This window comes from Ambystoma mexicanum, chromosome 7q, assembly GCF_040938575.1.
Source record: "Ambystoma mexicanum isolate Mex_15411 chromosome 7q, UKY_AmexF1_1, whole genome shotgun sequence".
NCBI lineage: Eukaryota > Metazoa > Chordata > Amphibia > Caudata > Ambystomatidae > Ambystoma > Ambystoma mexicanum.
In genome coordinates this window covers 169,747,055-169,761,970 of record NC_090941.1, presented here as the reverse complement: position 1 = coordinate 169,761,970, position 14,916 = coordinate 169,747,055, and the positions used below count along the sequence as shown (strand labels likewise).

The window sequence follows — 14,916 nt, the reverse complement described above, 5'->3', positions numbered from 1 at the left end:
TCCGAAAGAGCCGTCGCTGCTGAAGCACCCTAAGGGCCCGGGCCGTCTCCGAGTCGGTCTTGATGGCTTGTAGAGACTCATCCACTGCCTTACCAAAGAGGTTGTTGCCGTCGAACAGCATGTCCAACACTCTAGTCTGGACGTCCTGGTGAAAGTCTGTCGCCTTGAGCCATCCTCGTCGTCGGAGGCAAACTCTGTTGCCCAGTTGGCGAAATCCGGTATCGGCAATGTCCGTTGCCACCGTAATGGCGTGATCCGAAGCCACCTCGCCCTCCTACAGAAACTCTAAGGCCTCCGCCCTTTTGTCAGGCAGGAAATCTAGCAGGGGAGCTATCTTGAACCAGAGCTCCCTGTCATAGCGGGCCACGATCGCTAAAGGCATTGGCCGCCCTAATTGTCGTTGCCGCCGACGAGATGACTCGTCATCCCATAGATTCCAACTTCTTACCCTCGCTGTCCGGCGGGGAGGTGGAAGTTGAAGCCGCCGCGCCCGCTGCTTTCTTCTTAGCCGCTGCCAAGACGACAGAGGCTGGCGTGGGCTGGGCCCTGAGGCACAAGGGGGCGGCATCAGGGACTCGGAACTTCTTCTCGTACCTGTCCCTCTTGGCGGGTGTCGTGGCAGGGTTCTTGAGGACAGCAAGCCCCTCGTCCCAGAGGTCGTTGAGTAAAGGCACCGCAAGGACCGTCTTCCTCTTAGCCTCTCGTCGCTGGTACAGAAACCCCTCCTTTTTCTGTTCTTCAGGGCAGAGCTGGAAGAGCTTGGATGCCCTGGTTATCATGGCGTGGAAAGAGCCAACCTCGTCGGCTGGGGACGCCCGCGGGGAGGGTGACGACGGGATGTCCGCTGTGTCATCGCCGCCGTCGTCCGTCCCCGTATCCTCACCCGGCGAGGGGGATGAGGGGTCCGCCGGTCTCGCAGGCACAAAGGGCGGAGCGGGGTGGACTCTCCTCCGCTTGTTCGGAGGGCTTCCCGACGGGCCTGGTTCTGGCTCCTCCATCGGGGTGCGTGGTAATCTCGTCCTTATCTCGGTACATAAGGATTGGATTGCCAACAAAATGGCTGCCGAGCTATCCTGGGGCTCGGGCAATGGCTGCGACGGATGGGATGGCCGCTCCAGTGGGCCCTGTTCGTCGTCCTCGTCGCTATCATCGATCACGTCAGCAGGGACCGTCCCCTGGGATCGAACCTTCTGGAACCTCTCGTTGAGGTTTATGAACCTCTCGTTAAGGCCTATGGACCTTTCAACCTTTCGTTGAGGCCCCTCTCGGTCTCCACCAGTTCCTCCTCAGAGGCTGATTCCGAGTCTGTAACGGCCACTGCCCCCCCCCCCCTCTTTTTCAGCCGGGGACTTCACGGGGGTCTTAGCGATGGGCTGGAAAGAGGATTCCCTGCGCGGCGGCAGGGATACTCTGGGCCCGTTTCCATTGGCGTAGTCTCAACCGGCTCCGTCAGGGTCGCAGAGGCCACTTCGGTAGAGGCCTTAGCCGGGTGGATCAAGGCCCTCACCACCTTAGGTGCGTCCTGGGCCTTCGCCTTGGGGGGAGGGTCAACGCCTCGCTCCCCCTTCGAGATCGACCAGGTCCGCTCCAGCGGCCTACCCGGGTTCTCGGACTTCCTCTTCCCCGACCAAGAGCGCTGGCTTATGGTCGAACGTGTCGGGGAAGTAGCGCCCTGCTTGGCAACCGAAGAGCCCGACCTTTTGGCGCTCCCGGACTCGCGGTGCTTGGCCTTCTGTTGGGCCCCCGTCGCCGGGGCGCCCTCAAAGGACTTAGAAGCCCGCTCAGACTTCTTCGCCTTCTCACTTGCTGTGCCATTCTCCAGCCAGGTGGCGAGGCGGGAACGACGATCTTGTTTGGTCTGTTCTGAAAGGTTCTTGCAGAACGCACAGTCCTTCTCCACGTGCGTCTTTTCCCCATGGAGGCAGTAGAGACATCGCAAATGCTCGTCCTCCTTGAAAACGTTATATAATCCGCATCCAGGGCAGTTCCTGAACAGCTTGGATCCGGGCGTCGAGCTCCCTTTGTCCTGGGCCATGTCTTGAGGTAGGCCGCAGATCTTCGGGAATCCTCCAAGAAGTGTAAACCCGACGAAAACTTCACCCTTGAGGGGCGTAGAAGAATTCCGAAACGGATCCCCGTTATCGGAAGTAGAAACGGTGGAGCTTGAGGCTCGATCAAACCGAAAAAATGAGAATTCTCCTGAAAAAACGTGAAAACGCAGTAAAAAACTCGAGAGCTAAACTCGAGGACTCCCAACACTTGAGCGTGCGGTAAAAATCTGAGGATGGCTGCCAGAGGCGGGGCTTAGGGAGAGGGCAGTCATTGGCTGGGGGCAGTATGACCCAGTGATTGGTTACTAAGAAAGACAGATCAGAAACGAAACTGATACTGATTTTTTCTTTACCGAGGATTCCCAGCCTGACGACTGGGAATATTCACGAGCATGTGAATCCATGCCAGACCCCATGCTGGAGAAACAGTGCCTTCTCAAAGCCAAAACTAAAAATTTTAGGCTGCTGTTAGGCAGAAACCTGTGCAGTTCCCTTGGGGAACACTGCAAAAGATTTAAGACTACAGGTATAGCAGTAAACCCACTTGGTAGCAGTCTGCACCACCCAGATTTACCTGGTAGCTGTGGCTGAGCAGTCAGACTTCCCTCAAGAAGAGTTAGGCAGTATGCAAAGTATACACAATATGTACTCAGACACAATAGCACAAGCAAACACTGACCAGAGCTTGGTTTCAAAAGTATATAGTTATTTATTTTTTTAAGAACACATAAGTTGAAAACACTCTAGCAAAGTATAGTAAAAACACTACAGTTATAATGAAAGCAGTTTCAACCCTTACTCCTATCTAGACAACTCTAAGTTAACTCCACATAATTAAAACAGAGGTGAGCGCTTAACGTTAGATGACACTCTAGTAGGTTTAAGGAAGGGATAAAAAGAAACAGAAAGGGGTTAAACACACCACTCTAAGGTCCAGAACACTTGCAATAGGCTCAAAGAAGCACAAAGTCACAGGTGAGCAAAAGTCACTAGGCAGGGCCCACTCTTAGAGTAGCCGGAGCGAAAATGTGCCCAAGATCACACCGTTATTAGGGATTCAAAGTCTTGCAAAGAGTTAGAAAGGGTTTAGAGTGGCTTAGAAGTTTAGCCAGGGTATTCCAGGCACTCCCAGGTTCGAAAGCCGGGGGCTAAATCTACCCCGTGCAGTCGGTGGCAAGGGAAGCCAGGCGGAACACGGTACCTTAAGCGGAAAGGATCCTCCAGCGGTGGCAGTTGTTCCAGGCAGTGGCAGCAAGGCTCGACGTCGGTCAGGGGAGAAGTTGTTCTCGCAGAAGAGCAGAAGAAGAAGGTCGTTGCACTGCCCGGGAAGAAACCAGCCGCGGAGTCCTCCGGTCAAAGGGTTGTACCGACTTTCGTGGTTGGGGTAAAAGTGGTGGGGTTCCGGTTGCCGGGGTGCTTGGCACTGGCAAGGCGGCCACGAGATACCTCGAGAAGCGAAAAGAAGGCGAAAACTGGTTGTCCCCACCAGTCAAGGGAAGGAGCCACTCCGTTAAGAGTTCTCCTCGGTCGTCGGGAAAAGTGGTGAGACGGTTCAGCAGGGCTCCACCGGGTGGTGTCGTCGAAGCAGGTCGGCTCAGCTCTTCCCTCGTCAGATTCTTGGTCCTGTGGCGACTTCTCAAGTTCCAGTCCCCAAAGCCCTGCTTTTATGCAGCAAACCCCCATTCACCCAGCCTAGCTGTCACTCAAACATGCTAAGTGGTGAGCCGGCCGGCTCACCACTTGGGCCAATCAGGACGGAGTGCGACTTGAGTTACCAAGGTAACTCAGTCCAGGGTGCCTAAACCCCCCTCCACCCCTCCTAAGTACCCCAGACAGAGTGGCACCACTTTGGAGGGCTTCTGTGGAGAAGCCCGCCAAAAGTGGAACAAAGGGCTCCACTTTGGGTCAGAGTTACAGAGGCGAACGCCAACGCCATTTTAGAATCAAGTTTTGGCAAAAAGTCCCAACCGGAGTTATAATAATAAATATATAAACCGGCGGTATGTTTAAGGCTACCGTAAATAAATAATTAAATGTGTTAGCCTAAAACAATGGGAAATCCCATAGGAAAATATTCGCGGTTGAATATAAAACGTAGTTTCCACTGCCACCAGCCAAAACTCGATCAGGGGGGACGGAGACGTGCCCCCTCGACTAACAGACCCTGGGGCAATCGAATTGCCCCAGCCAGTACGTCCACAATATGATGGTTTGTACTGGTTCTGTTCAGGATTCAAGACTAGCAAAGTCTTTGGTGACTTTACATGCCCTGGGAGACAGTAGTCAGTCCCAGGGTATGGAGTCTATGTTGGGGAGTCCCTAGGACACCCCTGGGTCACGGCACAGAGGGTGCTGTGTAACCCACATCACAAAAATACATGAGGCCCTATGGAGTAAAAGACCCCATAGCCCATTCAACACAAGGTTTAACCAAGAAAACACACTTCAACATGTCCAAGAGTGAGGGTAAAAGAGTCTCACTCTTGGCAGGAGAAAAAAAGAAACCCCAGAAATCCAGCAAAGCTGCTGGGGGACTCACTAGGTAGGGAAATTCAGCCTAAACAGAGAATTCTCCCTAACAGCTGCCAGGCACCATCTCTAAATCAATCATTTAGAGACAAAAGGTGCAGGTAGCTGGCTCTGGCATCAGGCATAGCAATGTCACAATTAAGTAATGAATGGAGTACTGGAATTACAGGTAAATAGTGCCGTCACAAACTAAACTAATACAAAAACTGTATCTGTTTCTATAGAGGTATTACAGGGCTTATGGGCACTGTAAATACCTTGACTTCCATCATTGTCGAAAAGATGCTGCTCCACCTTGGTGCATGTAGATTAAACTCACCCAAATGGAGAGAAAAACAAACATTCTGCGTAACACTATAATTTCTCACACAGTTTTGTGGATTACTGATTATTTGAGAGATATAACCTTCACTTTTACCTTCTTTATCGTGGCTTCTGATCATGCTCGATCATTAAGCATGAGCAAAAAACAGGAAAAAGAATAAAAAGTGAGGATGCTAAAGCTACTTGAATAATCACTAATTAATAAAATCTGAGTCTGGCACTGATTCCGAGTCTGCCCAGTACTCTGTCTGTTCTCTGAGGAGCTGCATCTACACTACGTGGAGTGATCCTGTCCTGTTTTTGTTTCTACCGTCAATTCCATTTCCCGCGCGAGGCTCGGAGTCCGGCACTGAGTCCCAGTCCGCATCGGACCGCGGCGAGACATAGCTGACTCACTCAAGACTGGCCCCAAACATGGCATAAAACACTTCAGCAGCGCTGTATGATAAATCCTCGGACGGCCGCCAAACAGTTGGAAACGAACTACGGCAAGGTAAGCAAACAAACGGGTCACCTTGTCGTTGAATATCTCTGTTGCTACTGCTCCTGCAAATCCAGATTCAACGGCACTGCTGTGTTGGTTTCCCCACATGTGCGGGCATTAAACTCCCTTGTTAGCGAGAGCGCGCGTCACAGTGATACTTTGACTTTCAATGAGCCTGTGCCCACAATACAGCCTTTAACCGCGCTTCTCTCCCTAACAAACCTTGAACCGGTTCCCAATCCAATGCCTGATGTACGAAAGATAATCACCAGCGCCGATACTTCCGAGCTTTATTTCTCGCCGTTTGACATTACTGATGCAGACCAAATGACTGTCTCAAACATTGATCCCTCACTCAATTCAATGGATCAAAACATGTCAACATGCACCAGTGGTACCCTGCTTCCAGTTCATGAGGGGCCTCTTCAAGCTGTGTCTCCGGCGAGTCCCTATGCGGACAACATTATATTGACAGGCTCACCGCATACACAGTTTAATGGAGTTGCCGGCCCTCTTGCGATGCTATCCAGAATGCCCACTGACATGCCTGGGAGTGCCCAGAAGCCGCCAAGTTCCTCTCATAACATTTATACACTGTCGTCCCTGCCTGTTTTGAGTGAAATTCAACATGGAACTTCCCTGAGAATAACGATGAAGGACCTCAACAAAGGATGCAAGGTTCGTCTAATTTCTGGTGAGACTATCCTGGGTGAACACGACATACCTCTAATAAAAACTTCTTCATTGGGTACTGGGGATGCCATTGCTTTTGATTTTCTCCCGGTGCATCAAACTGACGATCTTTCGTCCCGGAGCATCTCGGAAAGTGCTTTACCTCCATCGTCCAAGTTGAATCAAAACCTTCTCAAACAGTCTAGACAATCTGGGGGGGGGGGGGCGGTTGTCAAGTTTGGACGACAATAACCCGAGTCAGATGCTGCACACCAAGGTCCCATCAAGGAGTCTCTTGGATCAGCCAGCTGACCGGGTTTCGCAGCATTTGCCCACAGAGTTATACCCTGTTTGCTCTAATTCCAACAAAGCGCCTGTGCTGTCTCCATTACGACCGTCTCGGTCGTCATCGCTCTGTCAACATTCTGAGCCTTCAAAGACCACTACAAGCACGCCGATGAGGAGTGCCTGCAAAAGCGGTTCGAAAAGACCTGCGTTTCCTCATAGTTATGGACACATGCCTGCGTCCCATTCGTCAAACGAAGATGCCTCAAACCGCTCTGTCATGGAAGCTGATAATCCATCTAACGCAACTGTAAAGTCTAGCCTATCCGCTGCTGCCTCCACTCAAATTCATAACCATGTCCTGGCCGCCTCGTCTTTAGCCAGGATACCATTCGTGAAACTCTACAAATCGCTAAATGAAGCGATTCGTGATCAAGGAGCCATGTTGACTAACCGGACTACAAAAAGGGAGCAAATTGACAAATTCAAAAAAATTTTAAACCAACAAATTCAATCTGAAGTAGACCTAACAGTGCAATGGCAGCAACGGCTGTGTGACTTGGCTGCTCGCCATTATTGTCAAAATGAGAGTTTAGCTGAGGAGCTGTTAGACGCTGTCAAATGGATGCGCCACAACACTAGATCTTCGTCCTATTCAATCTCAGTCAAGACTGTAAGAAATGTTGACTCAGGTGCACTAGTTTCGCCCCGAGGCACACTCGGACCAGTCTCAAACTCAAATTGCAGGGACCGGATGTGGGTCAGATCAATTCTGAGCCCATTTCTGCAGCTGTTTGCTTGGCCTCCAGTGCACCGCCGAAACTAAGTCTTCGCAGATGTTACCAAGTGGTGATGGTAAAACGCCTCCAGTTGCAAACGGAAACAATAATGCTGGCTTGGTTGTAGATGTCAGCTCCTCTGACACCCAAACACAAAATCAAGTGCCAACTGTCATTTCTGAGAAGCATTTTTCATCATTTGGCATCTTCACCGGCGCTGCAAAGCCAGTCGTTGCCATAGAGACTGCAAAACCTGCTGTACCTGCAAAAGTAACCACATACAATGTCTGTGCAAGAAAATCGACTAAGAAAGGCGTGACGTCTGACCATGCAAATTCCAAGAAATGTATTAGGAATATATCTTCACCTCCTAGACTCAGTTTGTTTAACTGCGATAGCAGTGTAAAAGCTTAAACCTCAGTTCAGGCTTTCAAGGACGCCTCTACATCCCTCACTCGCAAAGGCAAGTCAAAACCTTTGCAAAAACACAGACGAATAATCTCTGAGGAGGACTCATCTGCCTCCTCCTCGATCAATTTATGCAATTTCGCTCCTTATTCGATTCACGATGAACCAGCAAGTGTTCATAATGCATCTATGTAGTTTTTATGAACCAGCCCCACGAACTGTGAACAGCCAGATGCCAAATGATGTTACTCACGAAACTTTGAAGCGGATAGCTGCCCGGGCCCAAAGAAACACAGCTGCAACAGCCGACGGTGATTCAACCTCGCCTGTCTGCCCATGCCTAAATCCGAAATTTACTTTGAACCACACAATCAGCACGTACACTTCAAAACAAGGGTTCACAAGACCAAACTCAGCAAATACTTGCCTCATACTTGCAAATTACGCCTGCAAAACATACAAGGTGACAACAATGATGTCAACTTAAATCGAACAAACATTTTGAAGTTATTCAAGTGCGTTCCTTCGCTTCGTACTATCGACTCTGATGACATAGAAATTGTCGAATATGCCACCGAGAAGTCGTCTGACCAAGTGCTTCTACACATTGACTCTGCCGGAGTCAGAGTACGTTACTAAGGGCTGTTGACGATCTACTGTTCTTTGGCTTTGAGATTCTGGTTGAACCTGATCAGGCGAGTCTGCCTTCACTAAATAAGTCTGCTGAGGCGAAACAAAAGCAATTCGTGCAGGTCGATTCAGCACTTCTGCAGAAAACATTGAGCAGTGCTCAGAATCCAAGTCAAGAACAGAAAATACAAGGCTGCTCATCAACCATAAAAGCAAATTCCAACAAGCGATGGGCCCAACACTAGCCATGATTGTAGGCGCAGGAGTGCCAATATACCATCTTATCCTGGAACGGAAGTGGATTCAAACACTTATTTAATGATTTTGAGGACTCTCTGGACAATGTATTTGTAATCTGCTTTCAGGAAACATGGTTACGTGATGCTGCGATGGCTTTACATCTTTGCCTAATCCAGCTGAAAAAAATGCTAAAGTTCGTCCCCATTCAGGCCTGTTAACAATGGTAAGAATTACCCAAAGATGGTCTTCTCCAGTTTTGGTTAATCCCAACCCGTTTGTTAAAGGTACAATCATCCATACTACGGACAAAAGCATTAAATCGCGGAAATATCTTTTGATCATCAATGGGTATTGGAATCCCGCAAAAATCAGCACCACAGCATTCGTAAATGCCATCACTCAATTAATTTATCAGGCAACTCTAGCCTATAACAACTTATCAGTTGCTGCGGAGACTTAAACTGCTCTTGGTTCCAGTTTGACCAGAATTCGCCGTTTTATAGGCGTTTGCCTGTGAATGCGGTGGCTGTTAGAGGTCAGATTTGGTCCTTTTCCATGAATACCCGTGATTGTATAATGCTAAAGGGGATGTCCCGGCGCAACCTACGTGGCATCGCAAGACCACTCACAGTATTCTTCACTATATCTGGGTCTCTAGAAATGTCGAATCGTAGATCTGCAAATTCTAACGATGAAATATAGTGACCATAACCTCATGAAACTTTGTTGCCTGATGCAATGGGCGCCTTTTGCTGCAACATACAAGTTGCCTGTGGAAATAAACACTGGGGGCAATCGGCTCAGAATAAATGCAAACCAGATCCAAAATCTTGGTACCAGGCTTATGAATTCCTCTTCTACGTATGGAATAGACTACACCCCGCTGTTTACCGACTATATTGACAGAAATCAGTCTAGGCACAGTGGGTGTTCCCATAAACATTTATATAGCATTGTTATGCACAAAGCGGAGAAAGTCCTGAGAAAAGGCTTTAAGACTCCTAAAAAAAAAAAAATCTGCCTACAAAAGACGTGCCAGAAGCAGTAAAAATCAGAAGGAAACGTTATCGCAAATGGGCAAAATCACACGCCATCATTATCGACCAAGATCGTGCCGAATTGATGATGAACTTACTTGTAACAAAAAACACAGGTGAAATTTGGCAGATCTTGAATATGGACCATACTAAATGTTTATCTGCTCCTGCAAAAACAATCTCAGGCGCTGCTTGGGCAAATCACTTTTCTATGGTATTCATGAAACCCCTTATAGAGCCAGTGGTCATGAAAAACTTGGCGGACATTCCTTGGGCAGTGGAAATGTCACATGATGACATAGAACGAGCCATTAAGGCATTAAAAAACTCACATGCCGCTGGGCCTGACTTGATCACGAATGTGATGCTCAAAAACACTCAAATGATTGGGCTCACTTTATTGGAAAGCTGTTTTCGAACATTGCAGTGTTAAAACAACTTCCTGAGTCATGGTCCACGGCAATTGGGGTCCCTATTCACAAGAAGGGCAATTGGGACGATCCTGGCAACTATCGCCCAATTGCCCTTCTTGACACCATTGGCAAGATCTTTGGCTCAAACTTGCGACAGAGGCTCGCACACTGGGCCGAAGTGTCCTTGATTCTTGATGTACGCCAAACTGGCTTTACGAAGGGTGTTGGTGTCAAGGTCAATTTACTGATTCTTACCATTGTGAAACTTGAAGCATTAAAAGCAAATGATAAACTTCATTTTGCGTTTATTGACATGAAGTAGGCCTTTGATAGTTTAAATCAAGGGCTTCTTTGATCAAAACTGTCAAAGTGGAAATGCCCGGCAAATATCCTTGATCCCCTCATGGCCCTTCATGCAAACATTTTGATTTGTGTAAGACTCAAAAAATGTGGCGAATTATCAGACATCATACTGACGGCAAAGGGCGTCAAACAAGGGTGCCTTCTTGCTGCTGAGCTGTTCAAATTGTTCCTGGCAAACTTGCCTATACATCTGGATCAGGTCCACTGTTTTTCACCCAAGATAAATCATGTCCCACTAAAACAAATCATTTATGCAGGCGACCTGGTTCTGATGGATCGAACACAAATCGGACTCCAGCGCTTGCTTACGAGCTTACATGAGTACCTGCAAAACAGAGGGGGGTCTGGGAAACTCTCTACCAGCACAAACACACCCCATTGACTTTTTCTTGGGTGGATGGCCCCTGGGAGAGTCTCAACCAAGTCTTTAGCTCACTGTCCTTTTCACAGAGAAGACATTTCCCCACATATCAGTATTTGTCCTGCCCAGGGGCTGTCCAGCACCGAAATGCTAGGCAATTCTCCTCTGAACAGGAGTACCACAGCAACCCCATACACGTGTTTCAGCCTAGTTGGGCATCATCAGTGAGGTGAAGCTGTGTCTTTTTAAGAGCAGTGAGCAAGGGGTCCACGTCTGGATTCCCCTGGTAACTTAAGGTGAGACCCACCTTAAACAGGTTGTCTGTTGCGGGTGAATACCTTTCTTCAGTGACCTCTATAAGGTATTTAGGGATACAGTTCAATAATTCTACCTGCGGACATTACTGGGTCATGGAATTAAAATCTAAGATGACAAAGCTTGCCCTTCAAGGAGCCAAGATTAACAAAAACTATAGCAAATTCTCCATGGCACCCGTCCTGACCTTTTACCTGCAAAAGATTGTTCCTATCATTACTTTTGGTGCAGAGGCAGGCTGGAACATCAAAGAACAAATCTGGCACATGCTGGAAGGGCGATTCTGGTGTTACGTGTTAAAAATGCCTGAATCTACATCTATGAGGATATTGAGACACAAATTATCATTGAATTCGCTCCATAGCAGAGTTGTGTGGAAATCCATCTCGGTAATGCGAAAGATGTCTCTTGATTCACCGACTCCTGTGTATCAAATTTTTACTAATGCGTTCGACTTCAAGAGCCCAAATCTATTAAATCGATGGTTTCACCAACTACTGGCATCAACAAACAAGAACTTCTAAAACGGCCACAATGTGCCAAGACAAAATTTGATTCCTGGGCATGGATAGCAACGGCAAAGACAATCTTTGCCCTTTTTGCCACATGTCCATCGAATCTCTAAAACATCTAATAATCGATTGCAAACAAATTCGCAATCAGCGTTCTCTCCATCTTGGGAATTTCGCACCGATTGATGATGACATGACTACTTGGTGGTCGAGGATTATCTCTGGGAATAACATCAAACACGTTTGTGCGATTGTAAACAATATGGACATGCTCTTGAAAACTGATCCTTAGGAAAATGTATGGCATGATGTTATGTGGACTCGGGTTGATCTGAGAATGTAATTGATCGATCTATTCACTGGTGTAGTGAAACGCAAAATATTAATATTTGGATAATGAGATTGATTGAATGAATTTCTTTCAAGGATGTGAAAGGAAATTAAGACAAAAGTTTGAACCTTGTGCTTAAACTGTAGTTTTTTTTCAATAAAAAATAAAAATAAAAAAATGTTCGAGAGGACTATATTGTCAGAGACATTTTGACTTAGTTCTCTAAGAGCCCCTCTACATCTCACCCCCCTTAGGCTTTCACCTGTTGCTCACATGCATTATCTGCCCCTGCTCTTTTGTGTTCTACTTTTTTTAAAAACCTTTATTTATTCAATGGTGAGATTACAATTCACTGTCATATACATACAGTGTACAGCACTACCATAGGTGATCAACATCGAACAGGTCTTCCAATGCCTACCAATTTAAGTTCAGGTGCTATCTACATCAGAATGAATCTCCCTCAAGTACTCCCTGATTGGGGCCCAAATGTCCTTAGGGCGGCACATCGTGGGTAGAGAGAACAAAATGCTCGTCACGTTCATTAACATAGGTTAGTCGTCAAGGCTGGGTGCATTCCTAAACTTCCAAAATTTTTATATGCATTTCTTTGCAGCACATGCAACATTAAACAACCGTCTTGTACTCTCAGACATCTTACCAATGTCTCCAAACCGGTACTTGAGTGGAGCAAGTGAGGATGGAATGTGTACTATGTCTTCTATAGCTTCAGATACCCAACCCAAGAATGTTGCAATCAGGGGGCATGACCAGAACATATGCTTGCGGACTCCCACACTTTAGACATTCAACAGTACAGTCTGGCACGAACAAAGCTATTCTGGCAGGGGTGTAGTGCAATTGGTACAAGACCTTAAACTGAATCAGCCGCAACCCAGCATTCAGAGAGTGGCTTCCACATGCCCTTTCCATACTTCTTTAATGTAATGTTGGGGGATGGGGGGAGATGAGACTGTACTAACCTGTATAATTTAGACACACTGTTTTTTTGTACCATCATTAGACATGATGGCGTTTATACATTTGTGTGACTCTGGTTCCATTAGGAAGGACGGCCATCTCTTGCAGAATGAAGCTCGTACTCGGTGGTATTGTACCAATTTCAACTGACTTCCCCGTATAGTATCGGCAAAAACACGTTTTTAGTGGCAAATTTTCCCTCGGGGTACATATCCCCCATCTTCAATTGCATTAAGGGATCCCACGTTTTTTGGAGCATCTCGTCAAACGTGGAGGAGATACCCAGGGTCAAATGAGCAGGAGTCCCTATGCCTATAACTGAACAAAGCTTTGTGGGGGATGCTGCGTATATCTCCAGAGGTATATGTGTAGCTGTGTCGTCAGGGTTATACCAGTATTTTGCAAATTAGGCCTGTGATGTGAGGTAGTATATTTCGAAATCAGGTGCCGCAAGACCACCGCTTGTATAGGGTTCTGACAGTTTTAAGCTTGGCAAAGAAGGCACCTCCAGGCCACAGAGGGACATTACCAAAGAAGAACAAGTTACTTCTTACCTTGTAACGTTCTTTCGATGGGATGTTCCTCCAACGTATTCCTTATCTTTGATGTTATCCATTTCAGCTTGCTGGCCTCGGAAATTCTTTCAGTAGAGGGCGCTGCTCGTCGACGTCCCTCGAGTTGGTGTCCCTCGACAGCCTCCCTATCGGCGCCGACGTCATCGTGCGTATAAATAGACTCACGCAGCGTCCATTGCTCAGTTCCGTTTTGAAGCTTAAATTAGCTGTGCATGAATTGGTTATTGACCTTGAAGGAGCGTAAGCTGCAACTACAAGGGAAGTTGTACTGCGGGGATGGATGGGAGGGGCGATAAGGAATACGTCGGAGGAACATCCCATCGAAAGAACGTTACAAGGTAAGAAGTAACTTGTTCTTTGAAGGGATTGTGTCCTCCAACGTATTCCTTATCTTTGATAGACTCCCATAGCAGTGGTGTAAAAGAGGAGGTGGGAGTAAAATTTGAATATTTCCCTTTAAGAATGTACAGAATGTAACACAGCTTGCCCAAATATTGTCTCCTGGCTAGAGGAAGAATCCAGGCTGTAAAAATGTGTAAAGGTATGTGCGGACGACCATGTGGTGGCCGCACAAATGTCTCGAATCGGAACCCCTCTTTGGAGAGCTGAAGAGGCTGCGATACCTCTGGTTGAATGAGCCCTAAGATGTTGAGGGGGTTCTTTCCCTGCCAATTTGTAGCATTCTAAAATGGTTAAAATAATCCATCTTGAAATGGTTTGTTTCGTGATTGGCAATCCTAATTTGAGTCCTGCATAACCTACAAACAGTTGGTCTGCTTGCCTTATCCTAGCAAGTCTGCGGATATAAAAACTCAAGGCACGCCTTGGATCCAGCCTATGTAACCTCTCTTCCTCTTTCCCTGGGTGGGGAGGAGGATAGAATGAAGGTAAAGTTATTTTCTGCGTAATGTGAAATTCAGAAACTACCTTTGGGAGAAAATTAGGCTTCACTTGTAAAACAACCTTGTCTTTATGAAAGGTTGTATGAGGAGGTTTGCAAGATACAGCTTGTAATTCGCCAACTCTTCTGGCAGAAGTTAGAGCCACTAGGAATACTGTTTTAAGAGTGAGAAACCTTAATGAACAAGAATGGAGTGGTTTAAAAGGAGTACCCATCAGAACATTTAAGACTAGATTTAGGTCCCACAAAGTAACTTGAAAAGGCTTTGGGGGAAAAACATTAGTTAACCCTTTCAGGAATTGGATTACTAAGTGTCATTTGAAATGTGAAGGCTCCTCCGCAGTGTGCTTAAAGATTGATAGCGCTGCGAGGTAACCCTTGATCGTAGCAACTTGAAGACCTGAATTTGCTAAGTAGAGTAAGAAAGATAACACCATTGGTGTACTACATGAGAAGGGTTCGATATTCTTTTCTCTACACCAGCTGCAGAATTTGTTCCAACGGCAGCGGTATAAAGTCTTTGTTGCTGGCCTTCTAGCTGAAAGCAACACCTCCATGACGTCATCTGGGAGATCCCAATCCTTGTATCTCAACCTTTCAGAAACCAAGCGTGAAGGTTGAGGGTTCTGATGTCTGGATGGAGAACCTGACCTCCCTTCTGCGAGAGAAGTTCCTCCCTTTGCGGAAGACTAATTGGAGGGCAGATGGACATGTCCAGAAGGTCC

At 47.1% G+C, this 14,916-nt stretch overlaps 1 protein-coding gene and 1 long non-coding RNA gene across 10 annotated transcripts in view; one reads left to right on the top strand and one right to left on the bottom strand.

Annotated features, from left to right (window-relative positions):
- DOCK9 (dedicator of cytokinesis 9) overlaps nucleotides 1-14,916 on the bottom strand; it is a 2,709,375-nt gene that overhangs the window by 1,722,399 nt on the left and 972,060 nt on the right. The window lies entirely within an intron of this gene.
- LOC138528321 (uncharacterized) overlaps nucleotides 5,265-14,916 on the top strand; it is a 151,881-nt gene continuing 142,229 nt past the window's right edge. Inside the window, exon 1 of the long non-coding RNA XR_011284120.1 lies at nucleotides 5,265-5,397. This is a non-coding gene — a long non-coding RNA (uncharacterized lncRNA). The remainder of the gene's footprint in view (nucleotides 5,398-14,916) is intronic.